The sequence below is a fragment of the Schistocerca cancellata genome, chromosome 3, assembly GCF_023864275.1.
Source record: "Schistocerca cancellata isolate TAMUIC-IGC-003103 chromosome 3, iqSchCanc2.1, whole genome shotgun sequence".
NCBI lineage: Eukaryota > Metazoa > Arthropoda > Insecta > Orthoptera > Acrididae > Schistocerca > Schistocerca cancellata.
The window spans coordinates 741,570,418-741,596,949 of record NC_064628.1 but is presented as its reverse complement, the minus strand read 5'-3'; the positions used below and the strand labels follow the sequence as shown (position 1 = coordinate 741,596,949).

Sequence of the window (26,532 nt, the reverse complement as noted above, 5' to 3'; positions counted from 1 at the left end):
TCATATGTTGGTATTATTAGTAATTCAAGCCTATATTCCATATACGGTAGTGTTACTGCACTTTGTGGGAAATAAACACCCCCAGAAATGTCTGCACACTGTATCCACAGTAATTCATAAGAGGATTTGTCGAAGGGTAAGTATAACTTTGTGAAACACCCTGTAGTTTCTTTTCGTGACGTAATGCCGTAGAGAGAATGGGGAACTGCCTGATCGCTCTTCATTTTGCAGACCTATTAAGGAGGGAAGTGCATGATCACAACCCGGCGACTACCTTCCCTCAAGTTTTTAACCTCTACCCCCGCCTTTTCACCTTGTTACACCCCCATAAAACAATGTATCCCTTAACGCGGTTCTTCTGCACCTTGATATTGTGCAGACATTTAATATCTATTCTTACGCCGTGTTATTTAACAATATACATTAATTTTATACCATTATATCACTATTTGTAATAATCTGCGATTTTTCCATCCTCTGTAATGCGAAAACTGTCAGTCCTAGAGAAAAAATTAATAGGGCCTTTTTTTGTAGGACATTTAATGTAATTTAATTTTGTACTGGAAAACATTTTCGATAGAAGTCGCGGCTTTCGAGACAGTCAAGAAAAACCTTAAAAAAGATCTTTAAACTCCACTCCACCCCCACACTCACATGTCACCGCTCAGCACTTTTAATATGTTATTCATTACACTCCCCTTACCACTGTAAAATAATTGATCGCTAAATCAATTTTCCCCTCTAATTTTCCTTCGTTGACTGCAATCCTGAACTATTTGTCGTACAATGATATAATTTTCTTGGTACATCCAGTGGTATATGTGGGTGCTGTCTGTACAGTGTCTGCCGAACAGAGTAGTGAAGAAGTAATAAATTAACACGTCATGCTTAACTCTGAAGTTTTACTGTATGGACAGTGAAACTGCAGCAAGTGGTAATTTTTTTCCTTTCATTGTTTTGTGTGAGAGGGGGAGATGTCAGAGAGAAAAAGATTCGTGAAGATTCTAAATTATGTGTAAGGTTTGTTGTAAGTCAGTAAGTTGTCTCGTTCTCAAATACTGGAGTGTGCTCAGGACAGTTATACATTATGTAGCGTGTACGCTATGCAACAAATACTGTGCCATCCGTACCTGAAGAGGGGCAGCAGCCTTTTCAGTAGTCGCAGGAGCAACAATCTGGATGATTGAATGATCTGGCCTTGTAACATTAACCAGTCTACAAAAAAGGAAGGAATAATTTTGCCTTAAGTCATTACCAGTTCCGATCCAGTCAAATATTTAAATTTAAGTAAATGACTGGATCGGGACTGGTAATGACTTAAGGCAAAATTATTCCTTCCTTGTTTGTAGACTGGTAAAAGCTATATTCTGAAAATCCTTTACATTATTGATAAAGATCTGCAATCCATTATATGAAAATTGAATATTACAAATCTGGATCGACTGGTGCTGACGAATCACAAAAAGATTGAAACAAATTCATATTAACATCTCAGAAAAGTTACTTAACTACGTGCATGCCAATAAAAATAATAAAATTTACCTTATAGTACATGGCTATGAACGGTGCTGTACAAGCGATAGCCTACAACTGCACTGTTGCAGCTGCTGCGGAGACTACTGTGACCTGTGACACTATTGCAGCAAAGATATTTTCTGTCGCAGGCAGCGCATGAGCAATACATCGAAATTACATTTGCTCCAGCAGGGCGTTGAACCCCTTACACATTGACAAACTGCAGTAACGCGGGTATCATGCGCTGAGTACTGAACATGTAGAGTGCTGAACACAGCGAGAGTTTTGGGCTAATAATGATTGAAGATTACAGCTACCTTCCTACTACTAGCCAGTGGTATAACTGTTCTACACAACAAATACATCAGCCGTTGCGAAGGAATTTGGAATTTAAACAAATATATAAAATAATCAGGAATTAAATGTTACCACCAGTTATTTCAAAGAGAGCGAATTCATGAAAAGTACCTGTTTACAGCCCCGAAAAGCAGCTCGGATAACTCATTTCAAACACCTAAAGTGCAATAACAGTATTATCCCTCAGCACACCTCAACCAACGATTTCTGTACGAAGGTTCCAACTTCGTGACCAGTTGTGAGACATTTCTGAAATATGCGATGATGATGTAACTGCTGCAAATGAAATAGGATGTAGCAATATTGTGTCATGGTAAAAGCCAAGGAGCGACCTCTGCCAAGAAAGGTGTCACGAGGAAGTGTTTGTTCAGAAACCAGATCAATTATACTGAAGGAGGATGCTGGGAAACCACAAACTAGTCGGAGTTACTGTAGGCTCATCGTAAGTTCTCACCGCTAGAGCTATGTGTTAACTCACAGAATAAGGTCCACTAAAATATTTTTTTTAAACTCTCCACTTTCCCACCATCATAAGAGTCAGATCTGAACGTGCTCACAAGATCCTATTGTTAGCCTCCGTTGCTAAAAATCAGTTCTGTACAAGACTGCAAAGTTAACGCAAATTATATCTTTATAATCGACATCAAGTAAAAATTACACACTTACGCAAAAAAGTGGTGGTTCAAAATGGCTCTGAGCACTATGGGACTCAACATCTTAGGTCATAAGTCCCCTAGAACTTAGAACTACTTAAATCTAACTAACCTAAGGACATCACACACACCCATGCCCGAGGCAGGATTCGAACCTGCGACCGTAACAGTCCCGCGGTTCCGGACTGCAGCGCCAGAACCGCACGGCCACCGCGGCCGGCAAAAATTGGTGGTCTTAGAATCCTTACATGTTTGTGGGTATGTAGTTATTACACAAGGACACTAATGAAATAGAGATATCCAATTTCATTAAATTATTTTGCGCATTTAAGACAAGAAAAACTCCGTATGTTATTGCCATGTTGAGACAGGAATTTAGTTTCATACATACACAGTGAGCGCTGCTGATCGCTAATCCATCACATTCAAATTAAATACTGTTTATCCGTTTTCTAAGAAGGATGTTAACGACTAGTTTTCAGAAGTCTCAAGTGATTTTCGGCGCGAATCTCGTCACCATAAACGGAATGCTTCAGAGTAGACTTTTTGCTCAACATTGGTTTGTCTCAGAAAGACTTCACATATGAATTTTAAAATAACTTAATTAAAACTTTTCAGCAAAAGGGCATGAAATATTCTTACTATAGAATGTTAGTTTCCATCAGTTGGCCCCCGATCCCAGTTGTAAAATGGAGCTTCCAGACAAAAAATTCGATATATATCTAATTGTACAGCAGTTACTGTACAAATGAGAGGCTTCAGTGACGCATCAAAGTATTTGCAAATGTATTCTCCCAAGTTCAATTCGATCTCTGTTCTTTCAGCCTGCGAACAAAGTCACTACGTATGAATATTTAGCCATTTCACTTTTTCATGATCACTAATGAATAAATGATGCCGTGGAGATCATTCCTCTGTCTGGAAAATCTAGTTATATTTTGACTATGTCTTACACTTAAACGAGGTCGGACGTGCTCTGCATAATCATGAATGTAACGCGCCTTTTTCTGAACTAAGAGCACAACAGTCTTTGTTTTCTCAGTAATTTATGAGCGTCTTTTTCGTCCTTAATCGACCTACTCGTCACATACCTAACCTGCGCACTATGCAACATGTGTTGGTATACTTCCGGCGTCCGCAGCTCGTGGTCGTGCGGTTGCGTTCTCGCTTCCCACGCCCGGGTTCCCGGGTTCGATTCCCGGCGGGGTCAGAGATTTTCTCTGTCTCGTGATGACTGGGTGTTGTGTGCTGTCCTTAGGTTAGTTAGGTTTAAGTAGTTCTAAGTTCTAGGGGACTGATGACCATAGATGTTAAGTCCCATAGTGTTCAGAGCCATATACTCCCGGCACTTTCAAATTAAATACTGTTTATTCATTTCGTGCCAACCTCTTTCTTATCTGCTCTGTCGAGTATAAAATTTCTCCTTCTCTTTTTGTCAGATATCTCGACTCTGCTAACTGTCGCGGTTGTAACAACATCGTGATCACTACCCCCTGCCTCTGTTCAGGCACTTTGGATATAGTCAGGTCTGTAGCCAAAGGTCTACAGTGCACTAATGGAAAAAAATCGCAACGCGAAGAAGGAGATGTGCGATATAAACGAAAGTTGGAAGGCGTGTTTCTACACTTGAAAGATGACGTCTATTCAGTTATCGTACCAGCGTCACTCTGAGGATGCAAATCAGGTTTGCTTTTAAATACACGCTGTAATGGTTGTGAGCCCTTCGAGACTGGACGTGGTGAGTTGATGTTAGTCAAGAATGCCTTTAAGACCACAATGACGCCATTATCAACAGATCACTGCGTTTGACCGAGGTCGTGTAATTAGGCTACGAGAAGCTGGATATTCCTTCTGCGGTATCGCAGAAATACTTTGCAGGAATGTAATCATTGTACTTAACTGCTGGCAGCGGTGTTGACGAGAATGTACGGTCGCAAGAAGACTGGGCCCCGGACGGCCGCGTGACACTCCCGAGAGGGAAGATCACCGTTTTCGACGTATGGCTCTGGCGCATCGTACTGCATCTGCAGCTGCAATTTGAGCACCAGTTGGTATCACAATGACACAACGAACTGTTGCAAATGGGTTACTCCAAGGACAGCTCCGAGCCAGACACCCTGTAGAGTGCATTCCACTGATCCCAAACCACCGTCATTTGCGACTTCAGTGGAGGGCGGGGTGGAGGTCTGTCGTGTTCTCTAATGAAAACTGTTAGTGCCTCGGTGCCAGCGATGGTCGTGTGTTGCTTAGAAGGAGACCATTTGAGGGTCTGCGACCAACCTCTCTGCATGCTGGACACACTGGACCTACACGTGGAGTTACGGTCTGGGGTGCGATTTCGTATGACAGCAGAAGAGCACCCTTGGTTATCCCATACACCCTGACTGAAAATTTGTACGTCAGTATGGTGAATCGACCTGTTGTGCTGCTGTTCATGAACAGCATTCCATGGGGTGTTTTCCAATAGGATAACGCTCGCTCAGATACCTCTGTTGTAACCCAAAGTGCTCTACAGGGCTTCGACATGTTGCCTTGGGTTGCTCGATCACTAGATCTGTCTCCAATCGAGCACATATGGGACATCATCGGACGAAAACTCCAGTTTCATCCAGAAACAGCATTAACCGTCCCTGTATTGATCGATCAAATGCAACAGCCATGGAACTCCATGCCACAAACTGACAGCCAGCACCTGTACAACACAATGCGTGCATGTTTGCATGCTTGCATTCAGCATTCTGGCAGTTACACCGGTTATTAATTTACCAGCATTTCACATTTGCAATAGCTTATCTCGCGCTTAGATTAATCTCTGATCTTGCAATGTTTATCACTTAAATGTGTTACCTAGACAAACGTATTCGTGAAATTCCATTACTGTAATTGTTTTTTGATGCTGCTATTTTTTCCGTCAGCGTATTTCTGGTACGTATGGCCGCCTAACTACACTGGTGTGCAGCACATAAGGCCAAAATTTGCTTTCGCATGATGACTCATTGCCAAGTAATATAACTCGATAAAATTTGAACCATACAGATGAACCATACATAGAAAATAGTGCTATACTATATCAGAGAAAGTAATTTAATGTTATCGTTATCAAACGAGCAGAAATGACACTTTTATTCAAATGAAATAATTTCAAGGAAATCACTGCGATTATGATGGTCTCCTGCACATTGCAAACGGCAGGACATAGTTTTTAATAGGGTGTGTGATTACCACGGACAGCAGTGTATGCTCTGCAACGAGCTCCCATACCACCAAAACGGATGCTAAAGCGTTCTTATGGTAAGGGGTGTTATTCCTCCATCACACGATTGAGAGCTGTTGGATGTTCGTTGGTGCAGGAGGACGTGCTGCGGTACGTCTCCCCAATGCATCCCGCACGTCATCGATTGGATTTAAGTCGGAGGATGGGTCAGGCCGGTCCATTTGCCGTGAATACTCTCGTTCCCAGAGCCCCTTCTCCTGTGCTATTCGAGGCGGTCACGCATCGTCATTCATGAGAATGAAGCCAGGGCTGAATGCACTCCTGAAAAAACACACTTGGGGAATGAGTACAATGTCACAAAGATCTGGACGTCAGCAAACTCCTGAAGCATCATGACGCCTGCCTGGACCATCGAAACGATCACGTTCGACAAAGTTTCTGGGTGCATTACCCCTCGTCATTTGAGGGTACTTCTCGAATTACTACTCAGACCGAGTCTGCTCATCCGGAAAGAGCACGCGACAGCACTCCTAGTTGGTTCTGCCCCTATGCTGATGGCACCATCGCGAATGTTGCCGCCCGTGTGCGGCTGGCAACGGAACCAACGTTCTGGTGGTCGGACTAAGAGACTGGCCTCACGCAACCGCCGTGCCATTGTGGAGCGTGAGACTGCGTGCCTTGCAGTGCTGTTAACTGCGACTGCAACTGCACCCACTGTTTGACGTGGATTCATTCTTGTCCATTGCACAGTATAGCGGTCATCTGCTGCTGTACTTGATCGAGAACGACCACCTCCTAACCCTTAGGCAGCTGTGGCTGTCATCAGGGATGCTCTTCATTCACGTGAAGCGGTGCTGAGATCAATACCAAACACCTGCGCTACACTCGTCGCATTTAGTCCTTCTTCTATTATCCTAATTATTTTTCATCGTGTGAAGTTATCCAGATGTCCCCGGACCATGTTGAAATGCAACACCACAGTGAAGCATAACTGCTCTCTGATTGACACAGACAGCCTATTCCCACTCCTCCAGCTGCCTCGTGTTGCTGGGCAGACCCATTTGACGCTATAATCACGCTGACCTCACACCACGTGACGTCCACCTTTGTGTGCACGACAGGGAGACCCTGGCAACATGCTACCGCACTTTCATTTATTGCCACAAACTCGTTAATAAGTTATGTTATTTTACCTATATCGTCCATAAATTTTTCAGAGCAGAGTTGTTGCGGAACATAGTTATCGGAGCAAGCATTCAGTTCCACTTCACAGTAGTACCTGTCCTTTACCCTTGACTAATCCGGTGGTTCGATGTGTCGTCGAGTGCGTGCAATGTATCGTATAATCTCCTCGCCTGTCCAGATAAGTGACCGCCTCTTTCGCGTCCCGCCAGCGGGCACACGCGCTCTCCAGCGCGCCGATTGAATGGCGATGATTATGAGGACGCCTTCCGTAGTTAACGGATGGCCATCCAAGGGCACCTGCTGCTAGTCATGTAACACGAGAATACTAGGAGCATTTGCCAAAGTTCTAGGTGACTTGGAGTGTGTTCTACTAACTTACATGCGCGAACAGAATACCGCTCGGATTTGGTCAAACTCCTTTGTTGGAACATAAACTACTGGCCATTAAAATTGCTACACCAAGAAGAAATGCAGATGATAAATGGGTATTCATTGGACAAATACACTCCTGGAAATGGAAAAAAGAACACATTGACACCGGTGTGTCAGACCCACCATACTTGCTCCGGACACTGCGAGAGGGCTGTACAAGCAATGATCACACGCACGGCACAGTGGACACACCAGGAACCGCGGTGTTGGCCGTCGAATGGCGCTAGCTGCGCAGCATTTGTGCACCGCCGCCGTCAGTGTCAGCCAGTTTGCCGTGGCATACGGAGCTCCATCGCAGTCTTTAACACTGGTAGCATGCCGCGACAGCGTGGACGTGAACCGTATGTGCAGTTGACGGACTTTGAGCGAGGGCGTATAGTGGGCATGCGGGAGGCCGGGTGGACGTACCGCCGAATTGCTCAACACGTGGGGCGTGAGGTCTCCACAGTACATCGACGTTGTCGCCAGTGGTCGGCGGAAGGTGCACGTGCCCTTCGACCTGGGACCGGACCGCAGCGACGCACGGATGCACGCCAAGACCGTAGGATCCTACGCAGTGCCGTAGGGGACCGCACCGCCACTTCCCAGCAAATTAGGGACACTGTTGCTCCTGGGGTATCGGCGAGGACCATTCGCAACCGTCTCCATGAAGCTGGGCTACGGTCCCGCACACCGTTAGGCCGTCTTCCGCTCACGCCCCAACATCGTGCAGCCCGCCTCCAGTGGTGTCGCGACAGGCGTGAATGGAGGGACGAATGGAGACGTGTCGTCTTCGGCGATGAGAGTCGCTTCTGCCTTGGTGCCAATGATGGTCGTATGCGTGTTTGGCGCCGTGCAGGTGAGCGCCACAATCAGGACTGCATACGACCGAGGCACACAGGGCCAACACCCGGCATCATGGTGTGGGGAGCGATCTCCTACACTGGCCGTACACCACTGGTGATCGTCGAGGGGACACTGAATAGTGCACGGTACATCCAAACCGTCATCGAACCCATCGTTCTACCATTCCTAGACCGGCAAGGGAACTTGCTGTTCCAACAGGACAATGCACGTCCGCATGTATCCCGTGCCACCCAACGTGCTCTAGAAGGTGTAAGTCAACTACCCTGGCCAGCAAGATCTCCGGATCTGTCCCCCATTGAGCATGTTTGGGACTGGATGAAGCGTCGTCTCACGCGGTCTGCACGTCCAGCACGAACGCTGGTCCAACTGAGGCGCCAGGTGGAAATGGCATGGCAAGCCGTTCCACAGGACTACATCCAGCATCTCTACGATCGTCTCCATGGGAGAATAGCAGCCTGCATTGCTGCGAAAGGTGGATATTCACTGTACTAGTGCCGACATTGTGCATGCTCTGTTGCCTGTGTCTATGTGCTTGTGGTTCTGTCAATGTGATCATGTGATGTATCTGACCCCAGGAATGTGTCAATAAAGTTTCCCCTTCCTGGGACAATGAATTCACGGTGTTCTTATTTCAATTTCCAGGAGTGTACATTATACTAGAACTGACATGTGATTACTTTTTCGCGCAATTTGGGTGCATACAACCTGAGAAATCAATACCCAGAACAACTTTGATACGCCTGGGCATTGAGTCAAAAAGGGCTTGGATGGCGTGCACAGGTACAGCTGCCCATGCAGCTTCAACACGATACCACAGTTCATCAAGAGTAGTGGATGGCGTATTGTGACGAGCCAGTTGCTCAGCCACCATTGACCAGATGTTTTCAATTGTTGAGAGATCTGGAGAATGTGCTGACCAGGGCAGCAGTTGAACATTTTCTGTATCCAGAAAGGCCCGTACAGCACCTGCAACATGCGGTCGTACATTATGCTGCTGACATGTAGGGTTTCGCAGGGATCGAATGAAGGGTAGAGCCACGGGTCGTAACAAATCTGAAATGTAACGTCCACTGTTCAAAGTGCCGTCAATGCGAACAAGAGGTGACCGAGACGTGTAACCAATGGCACCCCATACCATCACGCCGGGTGATTCGCCAGTATGGCGATGTCGAATACATGTTTCCAATGCGCGTTCACCGCGATGTCGCCAAACACGGATGCGACCATCAAGATGCTGTAAACAGAACCTGGATTCATCCGAAAAAATGACGTTTTACCATTCGTGCACCCAGGTCCGTCGTTGAGAACACCATCGCAGGCGCTCCTGTCTGTGATGCAGCGTCAAGGGTAACCGCAGCCATGGTCTCCGAGCTGATAGTCCATGCTGCTGCAAACGTCGTCGAACTGTTCGTGCTGATGGTTGTTGTCTTGCAAACGTTCCCATCTGTTGACTCAGGGATCGAGACGTGGCTGCACGACCCGTTACAGCCATGCGGATAAGATGCCTGTCATCTCGACTGCTAGTGATACGAGGCCGTTGGGATCCAGTACGGCGTTCCGTATTACCCTCTTGAACCCACCGATTCCATATTCTGCTAACAGTCATTGGATCTCGACCAACGCGAGCAGCAATGTCACGATACGATAAACCGCAATCGGGATAAGCTACAATCCGACCTTTATCAAAATCGGAAACGTGATGGTACGCATTTCTCCTCCTCACACGAAGCATCACAACAACGTTTCATCAGGCAACGCAGGTCAACTGCTGTTTGTCTATGAGAAATTGGTTGGAAACTTCCCTCTTGTCAGGACGTTGTAGGTGTCGCCACCGGCGCCAACCTTGTGTGAATGCTCTGAAAAGCTAATCATTTGCATATCACAGCATCTTCTCCCTGTCGGTTAAACTTCTAGTCTGTAGCATGTCATGTTCGTGGTGTAGTTATTTTAATGGCCATTAGTGTAGTTCACACCTGTTTATTTGTTGTTTTCATTTCTGTGAGATGTCTATGCGGAATCTTGCCTGCTCTCGCTGTTCACCACATTTACTTGCGGCGGTAACATATTACTACCGCATGACTTATACTCTATAACCAATGTATGGTCTTGGCCAATTGCCAAGACTACGGAAAGAGAACAAACATTACAATGACCGGAGGACAGTTCATAATATTGTGAACAAAAAAGGAAAATTGACCCAAGAACACGGCTTGCCCGTATAATATTTTTTTTTTGTTATGGTTTTAGGGCGCAAAACTGCTACGGTCATTAGCGCCCGTTGCCCGTATAATAGTCTAATACTATGACCACTTACCCATGACACCTTTGCTGTTTCAGTCTGCTCTTTATTGCACTACTTGTTCTTGGACCATTCACTGTATCTATTTTTCTTTTTTTTTCTTTTCATAGTTCAGTACACATTCCTCCTGTTTTTGTCTTGGATCTGTGTTCAGTTTTTGACGGGCTATTCACTGGGCCATCTTACCATCAAATTTGAGGGGAGCAGGGGGGGGGGGTGCGATGGAGAGTTTCCTATAATTTCTAGGCTGCAGTTATTCCGCATTGTTGAAATTTCTGGGGAGTGATATTCTCAGTCCCTTTACTGTGTTGACGAACGAGTCCCTTTCTTTGTGTATGAACTAGGAAGCGTTCATCACAGTTCCCTGTAACATCGCTAGCCTAAAATCCAAAATACAATCTGATATCTAGGTAGCAGCTTCCACTTTGTGCACCTGTGATCTGTCAATTGGAGAACCACAGTTACACATGCCACAGCGCAGGCACAAAAATCTGCAGTTCAGGAAGTCGGGTACTTGACGTACCCTCAAGTAGAGATATTCCCTTTTCCTGCGGAGGATAACATCAGTCCCGGGTACGATACTGCGCTGCATTCACTCAGTAGCGAAGCTGGCAGTGTTCCCCATTCCAATCAGCCGACTGCAACATATGACGATAGCAATAGAATCCGAACGACAGATGTCCATAACATGAAGAGCACCCAAAGTTACATCATTTAAGTAATGAAACACAGGAAAGAAATAAGCCATTTCGACAATTAAAAGACTATTATCCTGTCAAATAACTCTTCCACAAGACACAAACACAAATAGCAGACTACGCTGGCGGGTAAGCTACTGATCACTACACTACAGATTCCTGCACTGCCGCGAGGCAAGCTATCTTCGTATTTATTCCGTGCCTCTTTCTGTGTGCCGCTGAACCTCATTCTTCCCTCTAAATCAAAGAACCACGCGTTACCACCATATCTCTGGTATCTCCCGACCAAGTCCACTTAGCTCTGGATACTTTAATGTAAGCTGTCTAGAATTCTTGAACCTTGAATAATTTATGAAAACTGATCGACGTTCAGTCTTAGAAAAATCACAAAAATTAAAAATGTTGTGTACAGAAGTATTATACACGGGTTGTGGTATGCAACATGAATGTAAGTGTATAAAAGAAATTGTTAAAGACAAAACGAAGTGCCGCGCGGGATAGCCGCGCGGTCTCAGGGCGCCTTGTCACGGTTCGCGCGGCTGCCCTCCCCCCCCCCCCCCCCTCCCTCCCTCGGGCATGGGTGTGTGTGTTGTCCTTAGCGTATGTTAGTTTAAGTTAGATAGAGTAGTGTGTGTAAGCTTAGGGACCGATGACCTCAGCAGTTTGGTCCCATAGAACTTACCACAAATTTCCAAACAAAACGAAGTATAATGCGCCATATGATGTTCAAGATTATCGAAACACTATAACAAACGATGCTGATAGCTGCACACAAACGGTATGGCTCAAATCATTAAAAATAACAAGTACTTCTCTGTCGCTGATGACGACAATGCTTCGACATTTAATTGCCTCGCTAGTCTTAATGAACAGGAGCAAATATGTCGGTGGATAGAACGAAAAAGGAAGAAACCTGTTTTACACCGGATATGTCTGAGAACAGAGTCAGCTTGAGTGCTGTACTTCCTCGGTTGCTGTCTGGTTAGCGACTATCTATTGGGGACGCAGTCGGGAAAGCCAAGTATTGTGACGACCAAATTAGACACTCAGGAAAATAAACATTTCTTTTTCAAGTTCAGGGTTTGTTGTTCGACTCTTGCATTTGACACACAGCACTTAACGCTCGACAACCGGCACAAGCGCAATGCTTGTGAATAAACAATGATTCTTCTTTTCCCATTATTCTTCGAAGTCAAGCTCTACCCAGTTAAACTGTCTTCCTAAGTATTGCTGTGATGCGCAAGAATGAAACAAGTGAAAGACGCTGAACAGAGTCTGGACCGCGTCGTAACAACAGACTGCTGTTAGACGCTGAGCGATAAGCTTGACCAGTTACGACGATGCCTAAAGTTTGTCGGTTTTTGGTGATTCTATGTGCTGCAGCTGTAACTGTAGGATTTGCCAGCGTCAGTTACTGCGAAAGAGATAACAGAAACTCCACAGTGACTACCGCTTCTGAAATGTCTGTGAGTGAGATCGGAACAGAGGAATAGTTCAGACCGACACAGATACGGTCCAGAACAAAGAGCTATAACGTCTGGATATTTTCAGAGAGCTTGTGAAAGACAAGCTGAAAGAGTTATGAGAATCTCTATCGCACATCAGTTTCTGTAGCCATCTCCGATAACTGTAATTTTTAATGAAATAATTATTATGTACAGCACGTTACATTTTATTCGAAGCAAGGAATTTGTTTGGTGTCTCGTAATAGTTATAAACGTTCTGTGTAAGTGGGAACGCAAGTAGAGGTATAATTCTTTGTTCAGTCTGCTACGGATGAATTAGCGGGCGGATCCACCATCTACCCTGTTAATTAGCGTCATGTCTGCTCCTGGTAGCCGAGTGGTCAGCGCGACGGAATGTCATTCCTAACGGCCCGTGGTCGATTCCCGGCTAGCTCGGAGATTTTCTCCACTCAGGGACTGGGTGTTGTCTTGTCCTTATCATCCTCATTACATCCCCATCGACACGCAAGTAGCCGGCCGTGGTGGCCGAGCGGTTCTAGGCGCTACAGTCTGGAACCGGGCGACAGCTACGGTCGCAGGTTCGAATCCTGCCTCGGGCATGGATGTGTGTGCTGCCCTTAGGTTAGTTAGGTTTAAGTAGTTCTAAGTTCTAGGGGACTGATGACCACAGAAGTTTAGTCCCATAGTGCTCAGAGCCGTTTGACACGCAAGTTGCCGAAGTGGCGTCAGCTCAAAAGACTTGCACCAGGCGAACGGTCTACCCGTCGGAAGGCCCCTAGCCACACGGCATTTCCATTATTAGCTTTATCAATTACGGCACCTATACTGGCAATTTTTCGGGAAATGTTGAGTGGAGCAAGAAACAGCGGCACACTTCAGGACGACATAGTTACGGCCCATAAAAGGGAACTCGTACTTCTGGATATTTTCAAGGAGCTTGTGGAACAGAAGATGAAGATGTTATGAGAATCTCTATCCTACATCAGTTCTTGTGACTGTTTACCATTAATTCGCATCATCAACTACGTTTTAATGTTGGAATTTTTACAGGGAACATGATAAGTTTCGCTTACCTTCCTCATAACAGTGATTGATGCCATTGTGTCAATGCATGATTTGGTTTAGTATGTTCTATATTGTAATTGGATGTACTCTCACTGCACAATTTTTATCACGAATACAACAAAATTCTTAGTCAGTTGGTAACGTATTCTATAGATCATTTTAAGGAATCTTTTATCGAAATGATGTGAAACGACTATGTTCGGAGTATATACTACATGTTTAGGGTTAATAGTAATGAATACATTATTTTTTAGTCCTACTCATGCGGCGAATATCTGTCGCGATAAACAAGGTTTATGGACTGTGATCTAGTGGAGATAACGCTATATTTGTTAACAACGATTCTAATTATCTTGTGACAGAACTACTGCAATTTTTGTAACTGTAAGCAGCGAATTACAATGCCTACAGACATAGCAAAGAAACATGTGGAACGAAATACAGACACAGAAGGAAAGTATCTTAACTGACAGTCTTATATTCCTCCCTTATATGTGATTGATAAGAAATGCTACAGTTGTTTTGCAGAACAAAGATCGTTTTCCTTTTTATGCTATGAACAGTTAATTTTCGTCTTTCATATCATTGTAATCAACCATTTGATACCCGCCCGCGAGAAACGAAACTCTCAGTCACATACACGAATAAAAAGGACTGCGTATGCGGAAAAAAGACCCCTCATGACTTTATACCAATTTCGGTTCAGAAACTTTTAGCACCCACTCGTAAGAGTTACGTTGTGGTATCGCTAATAATATATACATTTACATTCTGTGTACTGACGTGTAGTTATGAGCCGTTTCTATGTAGATCTCATTCAATATCTGTTTTTTTCTGTTTGGTTCCGCAGGGTGTTGTGAAAATGCGAGATGTGGGTTCCCATGGGTACCTATACATCCGGAGTACCATCATCCCAGCTATGCGAGAATCTGTGGTGAAAGTCCGCCAAATAGTGAAGTCCTGTGACCGTGAAGTCGCTGCAAGATACATGTGCGAGAGCATAGAAGAGACTATTAAGTGAGTCAAGGAAAATCGTGACTTAATGGTTCAGCAGTTGATCTGGTGCTTAGTGCTGGTCTGGACCGTTGCACATCATTTCACACTGGTGGTATGCGTACGAGTGAGAATGAATACCATTTGCAACAAAAACTGTTACTTTGGTTCTGTTATGTTCATTCCACTTAATGTCGAGTTCTGTTCCACGTTGCGTTATGTTTGTTTGTTCATTTTCATTGTTTGAGCTCATGTTTTGCTTTATTTATTGTTTTTGAAGTTCCTAAACAATAATAATTTAGCAGCTGAGTGGTCTCTGCGTTTTTCATTCACATTTTTGAAGACTATTTTTATATGCTATCTGCATAACCTCAAGTACAGGCTGAACCGGAATTCCACCGTCAAACATTCAGAGGTCTTTCAGGGATACCTCCTGTTTATGTTAGTGTAAGAGACACGTGGTCTCCGGCGGCTGGTTACACAGTAATAACGTAATTATGATTTATTCGGTTTGTTATCGCGATGACCCTTGTTTAACAGTGCCGGAAACACAAACCCAAGACAGAAACGAGCAACACTGGAGATAAGCTTGAAGTCGAAGAGTAAAGTGGGTACTACTGTAGTCAACCGAAGGTACTGTGACCGAATGGAAATAAGACACACAGCGCATGCCATCGACACTTGCACTCTTGTGCATTATTTTCAGTTCAGTATAGGTACAAAGCTGATTTGGGCAAGAAACCAATCGAAATGCCATAACCCCGTAACGAATCGCCGGAATTCTTGGGTCACTTATATCAAAATTCAGTAGTTATCCCTGAACAGCCTCTGAAAGTTTGTCGGCGGAATTCTGGTTCACCTTATATGTTGCTTGTCCGGTCACAAATTTTATCACTTTATTATATGTTTGACTGGATGTTAAAAACTTAGAATTTTAATACTTTTTCGTTAGTATTCACAAACGCTAAATCCTGCAAGTTGAAATATTGATCGTTGAGCGACCGACACAAATTCTTCAGGCATCCAATATTTTCCGTTTTATGCATAAAATCAGTGAGATCTTGAAATTCTTAAAAATGAGTGACAGATTTTATTTGCATTATCAAAATATCACATGCGGAACTTTACTACGTCCTGGTTCAAAATGGCTCTTAGCACTATGGGACTTAACTTCTGAGGTCATCAATCCCCTAGAACTTAGAACTACTTAAACTTAACTAACCTAAGGACATCACACACATCCATGCCCGAGGCAGGATTCGAACCTGCGACCGTAGCAGTCGCGCGGTTCCGGACTGAAGCGCCTAGAACCGCTCGGCCACACATCGTCCTGAATCAGAAATTAGTTAAGAAGGGAAAAATAATGAATGCACTGGTCTACATGTGTGGCATATTTAAATGAAAGAGATGAAGTCAGGAAAGTAGGAAATCTCTCTGTGATGAAAAAATTCCACTTGGAAAATACTCGTAATTTGCAACTTTTGTCTAGTATCCCGTTTCATTGTTTTTATTTTTATTTTATTCTTTTGTCCTTGCTCTCCCAACCACTGTGCCATAAAAGGTGTTCACATTCCGGGTCCAGTCAATTAACACAAACTTTTACAGGTCACAGAATGATGGTGTATGGTAGCACTTGATGTGTAATATAAAATTCATCAAGTTTTGCAATTGTGCTTTGAATGTAAAAAAAAAGAAACTTAATCAGAAAAGTAAAAAAAAAAGAAAAAACGACCACACTCCTTTAATGCCAAAGGTAAATTACTGTACACAAACGGATTCATAATGCCCTGTCCGTGGATATCAAAAATGCAAAAAGAAATGAACTTTCCTCTTGAGAAAGTTATTTCAAAAGTTGAATACGGAGGGTATAATCACAACTGATGATCTGAAAATAGCTCACGGTTTCCTACAGTGAATGCTTGGCTGAACGTTAAACTGAAAAAGATGCATACGTCTACTAGTGTACTGATGGACATAGAACAGATGATTGCAATGCACATTCTGAATTCAGATTAGGAATTGTCCTAACGTGACGGTGCTGCTATGCTGCTGCTCTCCATAATTTAGCAGTGGAGGACGAAAAACATTTTCGGTCCATCTCTGGCTCTCTGTAATGGGACGCTAGCATCGCACGCTGGACCTCCGATCGGCTGCTGCCGCGGGGACCGTAGCCTTCACACATGACTTCAGCGCCCAGGTCCACGTCGAAGTCCCCTCTTGTCTGTCAGAACCGAGCCGCCTGCTTTTCCCTTCCCATCAAGACAATGAGACCTCCAATCACTTTGAAACTCTCCTTGTCCACCGGTGGCGTAATTGCTTCTTCAGCAGAAATCCCGCCAAGAAACTGCATCACCTTAAAACTCCAGTGACTCCTCTAACCCTCTCCCCCCTTTTTCTCTAAAAACTTACCTCTGTGTGATTTGCCGCTTATTATCACGTTTATTTTTACCAGTGTTTCTATGACCAGCAGCTAGCTAGCTAGCCTCGCTTGCCAGGTTCTAAGAAAGTTAAAAACTGTGCCCGACACTATCCACTAATTCTTCAGCCTCCCCATGTTTTTACGAAAGCTGGAGACGAATAATCTGATGGCGCTATTCTAAATATGACAGAACGCCGCTCCCCTGCTGATACAGGTTCTTTCTTTCGTTCCACAGCCATGTTCTTCCCGGCCAGAGTCGAAAGGGGCCCACCTGGCCATGCAACTCTAACGCAGCAACTTTTTGCTTTTCAAAATTAATTATTGCTAGATCCTCCCTCCTCATTACCCTCCAATTGAAACTGATTATCACACTGAATGAGAAGAACAAGCCAAATGGCTTGCTGCTTTTCATCGCTAAACTAAGCAAACACACACGACCGTAAGGAAACCATCCTATTTCCTCTTTAATGCTTGCCTGTATGCTCAAGGCAATCAAATCAAAATGTTCAAATGTGTGTGAAATCTTAAGGGACTTAACTGCTAAGGTCATCAGTCCCTAAGCTTACACACTACTTAACCTAAATTATCCTAAGAACAAACACACACACCCATGCCCGAGGGAGGACTCGAACCTCCGCCGGGACCAGCCGCACAGTCCATGACTGCAGCGCCCTGCCGGTTTGTGGCCGAGCGGTTCTAGGCGATAGAGTCTGGAACCGCGCGACCGCTACGGTCGCAGGTTCGAATCCTGCCTCGGGCATGGATGTGTGTGATGTCCTTAGGTTAGTTAGGTTAAAGTAGTTCTAAGTTCTAGGGGACTGATGACCTCAGAAGTTAAGTCCCATAGTGCTAAGAGCCATTTTGTCCTCTTCGTTAAAGGCCAGAGTTGTAGTTAAATTACAATAACTTATTTTGTTACACCGCCCTTCACAAAATGTGCCCTTCGCTACATGACAGAATACAATATTCAGTGACGGAAGGCCCACTCATACCAAAAACTGCCCATATAGTTGGTTCAAAAAGACAGGAAAACACATGTAATGCAAAAAACCATAAGTCACTACTTAAACAGGTATCTTGCTCTCAAAATTCAGAGACATCCTAAAGATGAATGACCTGACTTTGGACGATAATAATTAAGAAAAATGGAACGTGTCGTCAAGGAACTGTTTGTTGCTTGAATGGGTGTAGCCTAGAGTTTCAGAAAATCGCCGTTAGAAATCAGTCAATGGTTCTTCTCAGTTTTGCAGTCAGTCAGTAGTAAGATGGTGATTTGTGTGCTCCAGTTTGCAAAGAGTGAATCAGTGATTTCGTTCCAGCGTGCTTTTCGTCGGCGTTTTGACAGTGATCCGCCCGCAATCAAAAACATTCGTCTTTGGTATCGCCAATGTGAAGAGACAAGATGCTTGTGCAAAGGTATGAGTCCAGGTCGAACTCCCACTTCGGATGACGTGGTGGAAAGAATTCGGCAAACGTTTGAGCGGAATCCACGAAAGTCTACTCGCCACGTAAACAGAGAAATGGGAATGCCTCGTACCACTGTCTGGCAAGTGTTAAGCTGTCGTTTGTCCTATAAACCATGCAGACCACAATTAGTGCAAGCTCTTCGACTTGGTGATAAAAGGAAACGGGTTGACTTCAGCGATATTCTGCCAGAGGACATGGAAGATGATACATCTTTACTACACCTAATTTTCAGTGATGAAGCAACATTTCACGTTAGCGGTAAAATAAACAGACACAACGTGCACTCGAGAACCGTCTTGTGAGTATTGAGCACGGAAGAGATTCATTTTTTTTTTTTACCGTGACTCGTGAAAAAGTGTGTGGCCTTCTTTTTTGAGGAAAACGAGTTAATTGGAATTATCTGTCTTCAAACGCTACAGAATTGTCTTATTCCACAATTTCAGGAGGACTCCGAGGACTTCGTTTTCCAACAGGATGGATCTGCACCACACTAACACAGCAGTTTCTCAATGACACTCAGCCTCAACGCTGGACCTCGAGACAGTACTCTATGTTCTTGGCCTCCAAGGTCATGAGACATGATCCCATGTGACTTTTTCTTGTGGGGATATGTGAAGGAAAGTGTGTTCATCTCCCCTTTACCTCGTGACATAGTAGAATTGAAGGAAAGAATAACAAATGGTTCAAATGGCTCTGAGCACTATGGGACTTAATATCTGAGGTCATCAGTCTCCTAGAACTTAGAACTACTTAAACCTAACTAACCTAAGGACATCACACACATCCATGCCTGAGGCAGGATTCGAACCTGCAACCGTAGCGGTCGTGCGGTTCCAGACTGAAGCGCCTAGAACCGCTCAGACACACCGGCCGGCGGAAAGAATAACAGTCGCCATAACTTCTGTAAAAGCAGATACTTTGTGTAAAGTTTATGACGAATGACATCCGGCCACCCCTTTCCATTAATCATGCCAAATTCGTTTTAACCATGCCGACCCTGCGAAAACTGCGGGAAAAGGCGTAAGCGAAAGAAAGAAAGAAAGAAAGAAAGCTGATCGATACTGAGTGTGATGACAGATAGCATTTGAGTTATTCTCGCCAGGAGGACAAAATATGGTAATGGGTAACGAGCATTTAACACAGTACTGCGTTGTCCTAAAGACTGGCTAAGCCATAGATCTTCGATAAGGAAGACCGGTGGCTCTGCTCACTGCAATGTAGACACTTTATGTGACGACTGCTGTAGGTAAAAACGTTCATTTCCTATAATGCAGCACCAGCAACACCAGTACTCATTCCACTCTTATTGCACGAGCATTCCGTGTAGACATCTACAGTTTTGTCGTCCTGGGTTGCGGTAGGACCTTGTTGTGATTGGGAAACCATGCCTATGTCCTCTCTTTCTTCTGTGATACTCCAGCTGATTCACTACAAACCTGCCATATCTCCATTTATGCCTGCGTCGAAAGTCGTAGCACAGTACAGATTTATGGTAAGGTCTTATGGGACCAAACTGGTAAGGTCATCGGTCCCTAAGCTTACACACTACTTAATCTAACTTAAACTAACTTACGCTAAGGACAACACTCACAGCCATGCCCGAGGGAGGACTCGAACCTCCGACGGGGAGAGTCGCCCGGACTGTGACATGATGCCCAAGACCGCGCGCCTACCTCAAGCGGCATAGCACAGTCCCCGATAGCAGATCCAGTTCGAAAAGTAGACCTACTGCAATTATAAACATAACATACAAATATCTCGCCATGATGGCATCATGTATCCAACATTACCTATGGAAAAATTTCATGACGTAAAAGATACAAATGCTCCCAAGTTTACTGATGAAAGCAAATGACCCTTGTAGGTCTCTTACTACTACTATTGTCATATGGATCTTAATGAATGGTGCTTGTAATTTAATTAACAAGTAGTGCCTCTTATGGCAACTCAATAATTAGCGGCCTGTACATGGTGGACAGGGACCAGGGATGACTCAGGGTGTCAATAAGTCTGGGCTGCTGTCTTTCACTGAAACTGAAGCTGAGCCAGTGGGAGTCACTTCACTTGGTTTGGGGAAACCGGTTTTGTTTGGTGGGTAGAGGTCTATTTATTGTCAGCAATTAAAACGTATGGCAAACGATGCTACCCCTAAGGAAAATGGCAGCAAGGGATAGGAAAGGGCACCAGGTGCACTCAGTGTGTATGCCTGGTGGCCTCATTCAACATATTGAAGAGGCTATTCCTGCAGCCATTGAGGGAACAAGGTGCAACCATCTGCAGATTGTGGCGCACATTGTAACAAATGAGCCTGTCGTCTGGGCCTCGAGGTTATTCTTGGGTCATTCCAGCGACTGACATGCGACCGTTACGCACTCAGTGTCAACGAAGCTCACAATTTGGAAAATTGTCCCAGAAGTGTTCATGGCCCTCTGGTTCTGAGTCGAGTGCAAAGATTGAATCAGAGACTTCGAGGATTCTGTGCTAAACTAGGTTGCTACTTCCTGGACTTGTACCATAGGAATGAGAGCTCTGGGTTCCCCTAAACAGGTCAGGTGTGCATTACAGATCATAGGCTGCTACTCAGGAGCTCCCCGTGTGTGGAGTGCATACAAGTGTTTTTTTATATTAGGCGACTCTCCATCCAATCCAGATGACGATAGCTGTAAGGTACCCAGAAGTATCAGTGTATGGTCGAAAGAAATGCCTCCCACAGGTGAGAGTATTAAAATCCTGCCGAAGCATTTGCAACAAAGTACCAGTGTTTGAAGCACTCCCGAAAAGCATTTACGCTCACAGAATAATAGGTACAGAAAGCTGGTTAAACTTGAAATTGATAGCAGTGAGATTTCTGGGGAAAATATAAGCGTATATAGTAAGGATAAACAAATGGGAAATGGAGGTGGTGTATTTGTTGCAGTAGACAACAAAACTCAAATCTACCGACGTAGAAATTGAAGCTGCTTGTGAGATTGTTTGGGCAGGACTCAGTATCAGGGGTGGGCGTAAAATGATACTTGAATCCTCCTCTCGCACACTAGACTTATCTCCTGACGTAACCGTAAACTTCAGAGAAAACGTCAGTTCACTTGTACATAAGTTACCCAATCATACTGTAATCATCACTGGGGACTTTAATCAACGAACAATTAATTGGGAAAATTACAGTCTTATTAGTGATGGGCGTGATAAGATATCCTGTGGAACTTTATTAAGTGCCTTCTCTGAAAACTACCTAGAACAGATGGTTAGGAACTTTGCTCATGATGGAAATATATCGGATCCAACGGCAACAAATAGACCGACCTCTTTGAGGATGTCCCCGTAGAAAGTGATATCAGTGACCATGACGCGGTTGTGGCATGGTTACCAAAGTACAAAGGACAACTAAAACGAGCAGAAAAGTATATACATGTTCAGTAAACTAAATAAAAAGTCAGTAATGTCATATTTTAATGAGGGACTTGAAACTTTCAGCACAGGTCATGAGCATGTAGAGGAACTCTAGTTCAAATTTGAAAGAATAGCTGACCATTGGATAGATATGTAACCAGTAGAATAATTCATAATGGGAGGGAACCTCCATGGTGTACAGTCTCTGTAAAGAAACTTCTAAGGAAACAGAGATGACTGTATAATAGGTGTAAAACAAAGCGTAGGGCTATAGATAGAGAGATGCTAAATGAAAAGCTTTTGCTGTCAAGAGAGCACTGCGTGATGCCGTCAATGATTACCGTAGCAGAATATTGCCAATTGTCATTTCACAAAATCAAAGTAATTCTGCTTGTATGTAAAAGCTGTTAGTGACGCCAAGGTCAGTGTCCAGTCCCTAGCGAATGAGCCAGGAACTGAAATTGAGGATATCAAAGCAAAAGCTTAAAAAATTAACTTCGCTTCCAAATGTTCCTTTACAACGGAAAACCCAGGAGAATTGTCCCAATTTAATCCTCGTACCACTGAAAAGATGTATGAAATAAGTATTAGTGTCAGTGGTGTTGAGAGACGGCTGAAATCGTTAAAATTGAAAGAAGTTCCAGGCCCGATGGAATCCGTGTCATACTCTATACTGAATTTGCGGCTGAGTTAGCCCCTCTTCCACTATAATCTATCGTAGATCCCTCGAACCAAATACCGTGCTCAGTTCTTGGAAAAAGGCACAGGTCACACCCGTCTACAAGAAGAGTAGCAGAAGTGATCTATTAAACTACCGTCCAATATCCTTGACATCGATTTGTTGTAGAATCTTAGAACATATTCTGAGCTCAAATATAATGAAGTATCTTGAACAGAATGACCTTCTTAATGCAAACCAGCATGGATTTCGAAAACTTTGATCTTGTGAAACCCAACTCGCACTTTTCCCATATGATATATCGAAAGCTTTGGATCAAGGCACCAGGTAGATGCAGTGTTTCTTGATCTTCGAAAAGCATTTGACTCAATACCACATCTATGCTTTTTGTCAAAAGTACGATCGTATGGGATATCAAGTGAAATGTGTGACTGGATGGAGAACTTTTTGGTAGGGAGGACACAGCATGGTATCTTGGATGGAGAATCATCATCAGGTGTAGAAGTTACTTTGGGTGTGCTTCAGGGAAGTGTGTTGGGATCCTTGCTGTTCATATTGTATATTAATGACCTAGCAGACAATATTAACAGTAAAATCAGGCTTTTTGCAGATGATGCAGTTATCTGCAATGAAGTACTATCTGAGAGACGCTGCATAAGTATTAGTCAGATCTTGATAAGATTTCAATGTGGTGCAGAGATTGGCAACTTGCTCTAAATGTTCAGAAATGTAAAACTGTGCACCTCACAAAACGATAAAACGTAGTAACCTATGGCTATAATGTCAATGAGTCACTGTTGAAATCGGCCAGCTCATACAAATACCTAGGTGATGTAGTGGACTGACAAGACAGCCAGTCCACAGTGACGGGTAACCGAAAGGCACGCGTTTACACACGCCGGCTGGCGTTAGGTCTGAAACAGGATACGTAATGAATGCTATAAAGAAAAGTACGTAGCTGCTGGAATACTTAACTTTAATCCATCATTTGTATACAGCATTCTTGATGATACAAGTGAGACTCTCTCTAGAAATGGTTAATGGCGCCTTGCTAGGTCGTAGCCGTGGACTTAGCTGAAGGCTATTCTAACTATCTCTCGGCAAATGAGAGAAAGGCTTCGTCAGTGTAGTCGGTAGCAAAGTCGTCGTACAACTGGGGCGAGTCCTAGTACGTCTCTCTAGACCTGCCGTGTGGTGGCGATCGGTCTGCAATTACTGACAGTGGCGACACGCGGGTCCGGCATGTACTAATGGACCGCGGCCGATTTAAAGCTACCACCTAGCAAGTGTGGTGTCTGGCGGTGACACCACATTCCTCCCCCGCAAATCGGCGAACGGTCGTATTATAAGGCTTTCGCCCGCCGTGGGGAGGGCCCCATGTTGACGTATGCGATGAGGTGGGGAGCCTAACAACAGGCGAGGCTGTGCCACCCGCACCCGGCCATTCGGTCCGATGGCAGCTAGGAAACGCCTGAAAACCTAGTCCAGGGTGCACGCCAACATGAGGTGTATGCGCCCGTAGATTGTCAGGAGGAGCCGAAGGGTCGACCTCCATTGAGTCGGAACACCCGACTGGCGAAGACGACAGCTGGTCCGGAGCGGGCAAGAGTTCCATGGCGGAGGACATCTGGGCACGGGAAGCGATCGGCGGCACGTGACCCAGGGAGGCGCTTGGCGGCTGCAGCGAAGCGTCCACTGCGGGCGGCGCCGGCGGGAGAACAGGCGGCGGCGTCGGCGGCGGCGCGTCGCCATGAGGCAAAACGGAAGCCATCGTCGGTAACACCTGGGGATGAGGCGAGCCAGTAGATGGGTCCACAGGGCGCTGACCGGACGGCACCGTCGCTGAAAGCAGACGGGGAGCGGCAGAACCCGTGCGACGACAGAGGCGCAGCTGATTGAGATGCCGACGCACCTCACCAGAGGCCCCCGAAACCAAATACACTCCTGGAAATTGAAATAAGAACACCGTGAATTCATTGTCCCAGGAAGGGGAAACTTTATTGACACATTCCTGGGGTCAGATACATCACATGATCACACTGACAGAACCACAGGCACATAGACACAGGCAACAGAGCATGCACAATGTCGGCACTAGTACAGTGTATATCCACCTTTCGCAGCAATGCAGGCTGCTATTCTCCCATGGAGACGATCGTAGAGATGCTGGATGTAGTCCTGTGGAACGGCTTGCCATGCCATTTCCACCTGGCGCCTCAGTTGGACCAGCGTTCGTGCTGGACGTGCAGACCGCGTAAGACGACGCTTCATCCAGTCCCAAACATGCTCAATGGGGGACAGATCCGGAGATCTTGCTGGCCAGGGTAGTTGACTTACACCTTCTAGAGCACGTTGGGTGGCACGGGATACATGCGGACGTGCATTGTCCTGTTGGAACAGCAAGTTCCCTTGCCGGTCTAGGAATGGTAGAACGATGGGTTCGATGACGGTTTGGATGTACCGTGCACTATTTAGTGTCCCCTCGACGATCACCAGTGGTGTACAGCCAGTGTAGGAGATCGCTCCCCACACCATGATGCGCGGGTGTTGGCCCTGTGTGCCTCGGTTGTATGCAGTCCTGATTGTGGCGCTCACCTGCACGGCGCCAAACACGCATACGACCATCATTGGCACCAAGGCAGAAGCGACTCTCATCGCTGAAGACGACACGTCTCCATTCGTCCCTCCATTCACGCCTGTCGCGACACCACTGGAGGCGGGCTGCACGATGTTGGGGCGTGTGCGGGACCGTAGCCCAGCTTCATGGAGACGGTTGCGAACGGTCCTCGCCGATACCCCAGGAGCAACAGTGTCCCTAATTTGCTGGGAAGTGGCGGTGCGGTCCCCTACGGCACTGCGTAGGATCCTACGGTCTTGGCGTGCATCCGTGCGTCGCTGCGGTCCGGTCCCAGGTCGACGGGCACGTGCACCTTCCGCCGACCACTGGCGACAACTGTGGAGACCTCACGCCCCACGTATTGAGCAATTCGGCGGTACGTCCACCCGGCCTCCCGCATGCCCACTATACGCCCTCGCTCAAAGTCCGTCAACTGCACATACGGTTCACGTCCACGCTGTCGCGGCATGCTACTAGTGTTAAAGACTGCGATGGAGCTCCGTATGCCACGGCAAACTGGCTGACACCGACGGCGGCGGTGCACAAATGCTGCGCAGCTAGCGCCATTCGACGGCCAACACCGCGGTTCCTGGTGTGTCCGCTGTGCCGTGCGTGTGATCATTGCTTGTACAGCCCTCTCGCAGTGTCCGGAGCAAGTATGGTGGGTCTGACACACCGGTGTCAATGTGTTCTTTTTTCCACTTCCAGGAGTGTACATCGCGTGGCCGAGGCAGCGAAGAATGCGCCCTGAGAGCCAACGCCGTGAACCGCGATAGTTGCGATAGAATACAACGTCGCCTGGAGCAAAAGCAGGAGTCTGCCGCTGCACAGGAACCTGATGCGGCGGATGCAGCAAAGACATCAAGGTTCGATGAGGACGACCATGGAGCAACTCAGCCGGCGAGCGACCATCTCGGGGCTGAAAGCGATACGAGGACAAAAAGAGCAATAACGCGTCCTCTCGAGAATGCGACTCTTTCAATTTCAACATCTGTGACTTGAAAGTCCGGACCAATCGTTCAGCGGCACCGTTTGAGTGAGGCGAAAACGACGCGGATGTCAGATGTTGAATACCATTGGCCTTGCAGAATGACTGAAATTCTGCGGACATGAATTGTGGGCCATTGTCGGAAACAATAGTCTGTGGAAGACCTTCAATGCAAAATATAGCGGAGAACGCTTTGATTGTGGCAGATGACGTCGTAGAAGACATCCGGACAACAAAAGGAAAATTACT

At 45.5% G+C, this 26,532-nt stretch overlaps 1 protein-coding gene and 1 long non-coding RNA gene across 2 annotated transcripts in view; one reads left to right on the top strand and one right to left on the bottom strand.

Annotated features, from left to right (window-relative positions):
- LOC126175751 (uncharacterized) overlaps positions 1 to 14,970 on the top strand; it is a 115,892-nt gene extending 100,922 nt beyond the window's left edge. The window contains exon 3 of the long non-coding RNA XR_007535610.1: positions 14,581 to 14,970. This is a non-coding gene — a long non-coding RNA (uncharacterized LOC126175751). The remainder of the gene's footprint in view (positions 1 to 14,580) is intronic.
- The window catches only part of LOC126175749 (sperm flagellar protein 1-like), a 211,997-nt gene that overhangs the window by 155,176 nt on the left and 30,289 nt on the right, over positions 1 to 26,532 (bottom strand). The gene's annotated exons all lie outside the window — the stretch shown is intronic.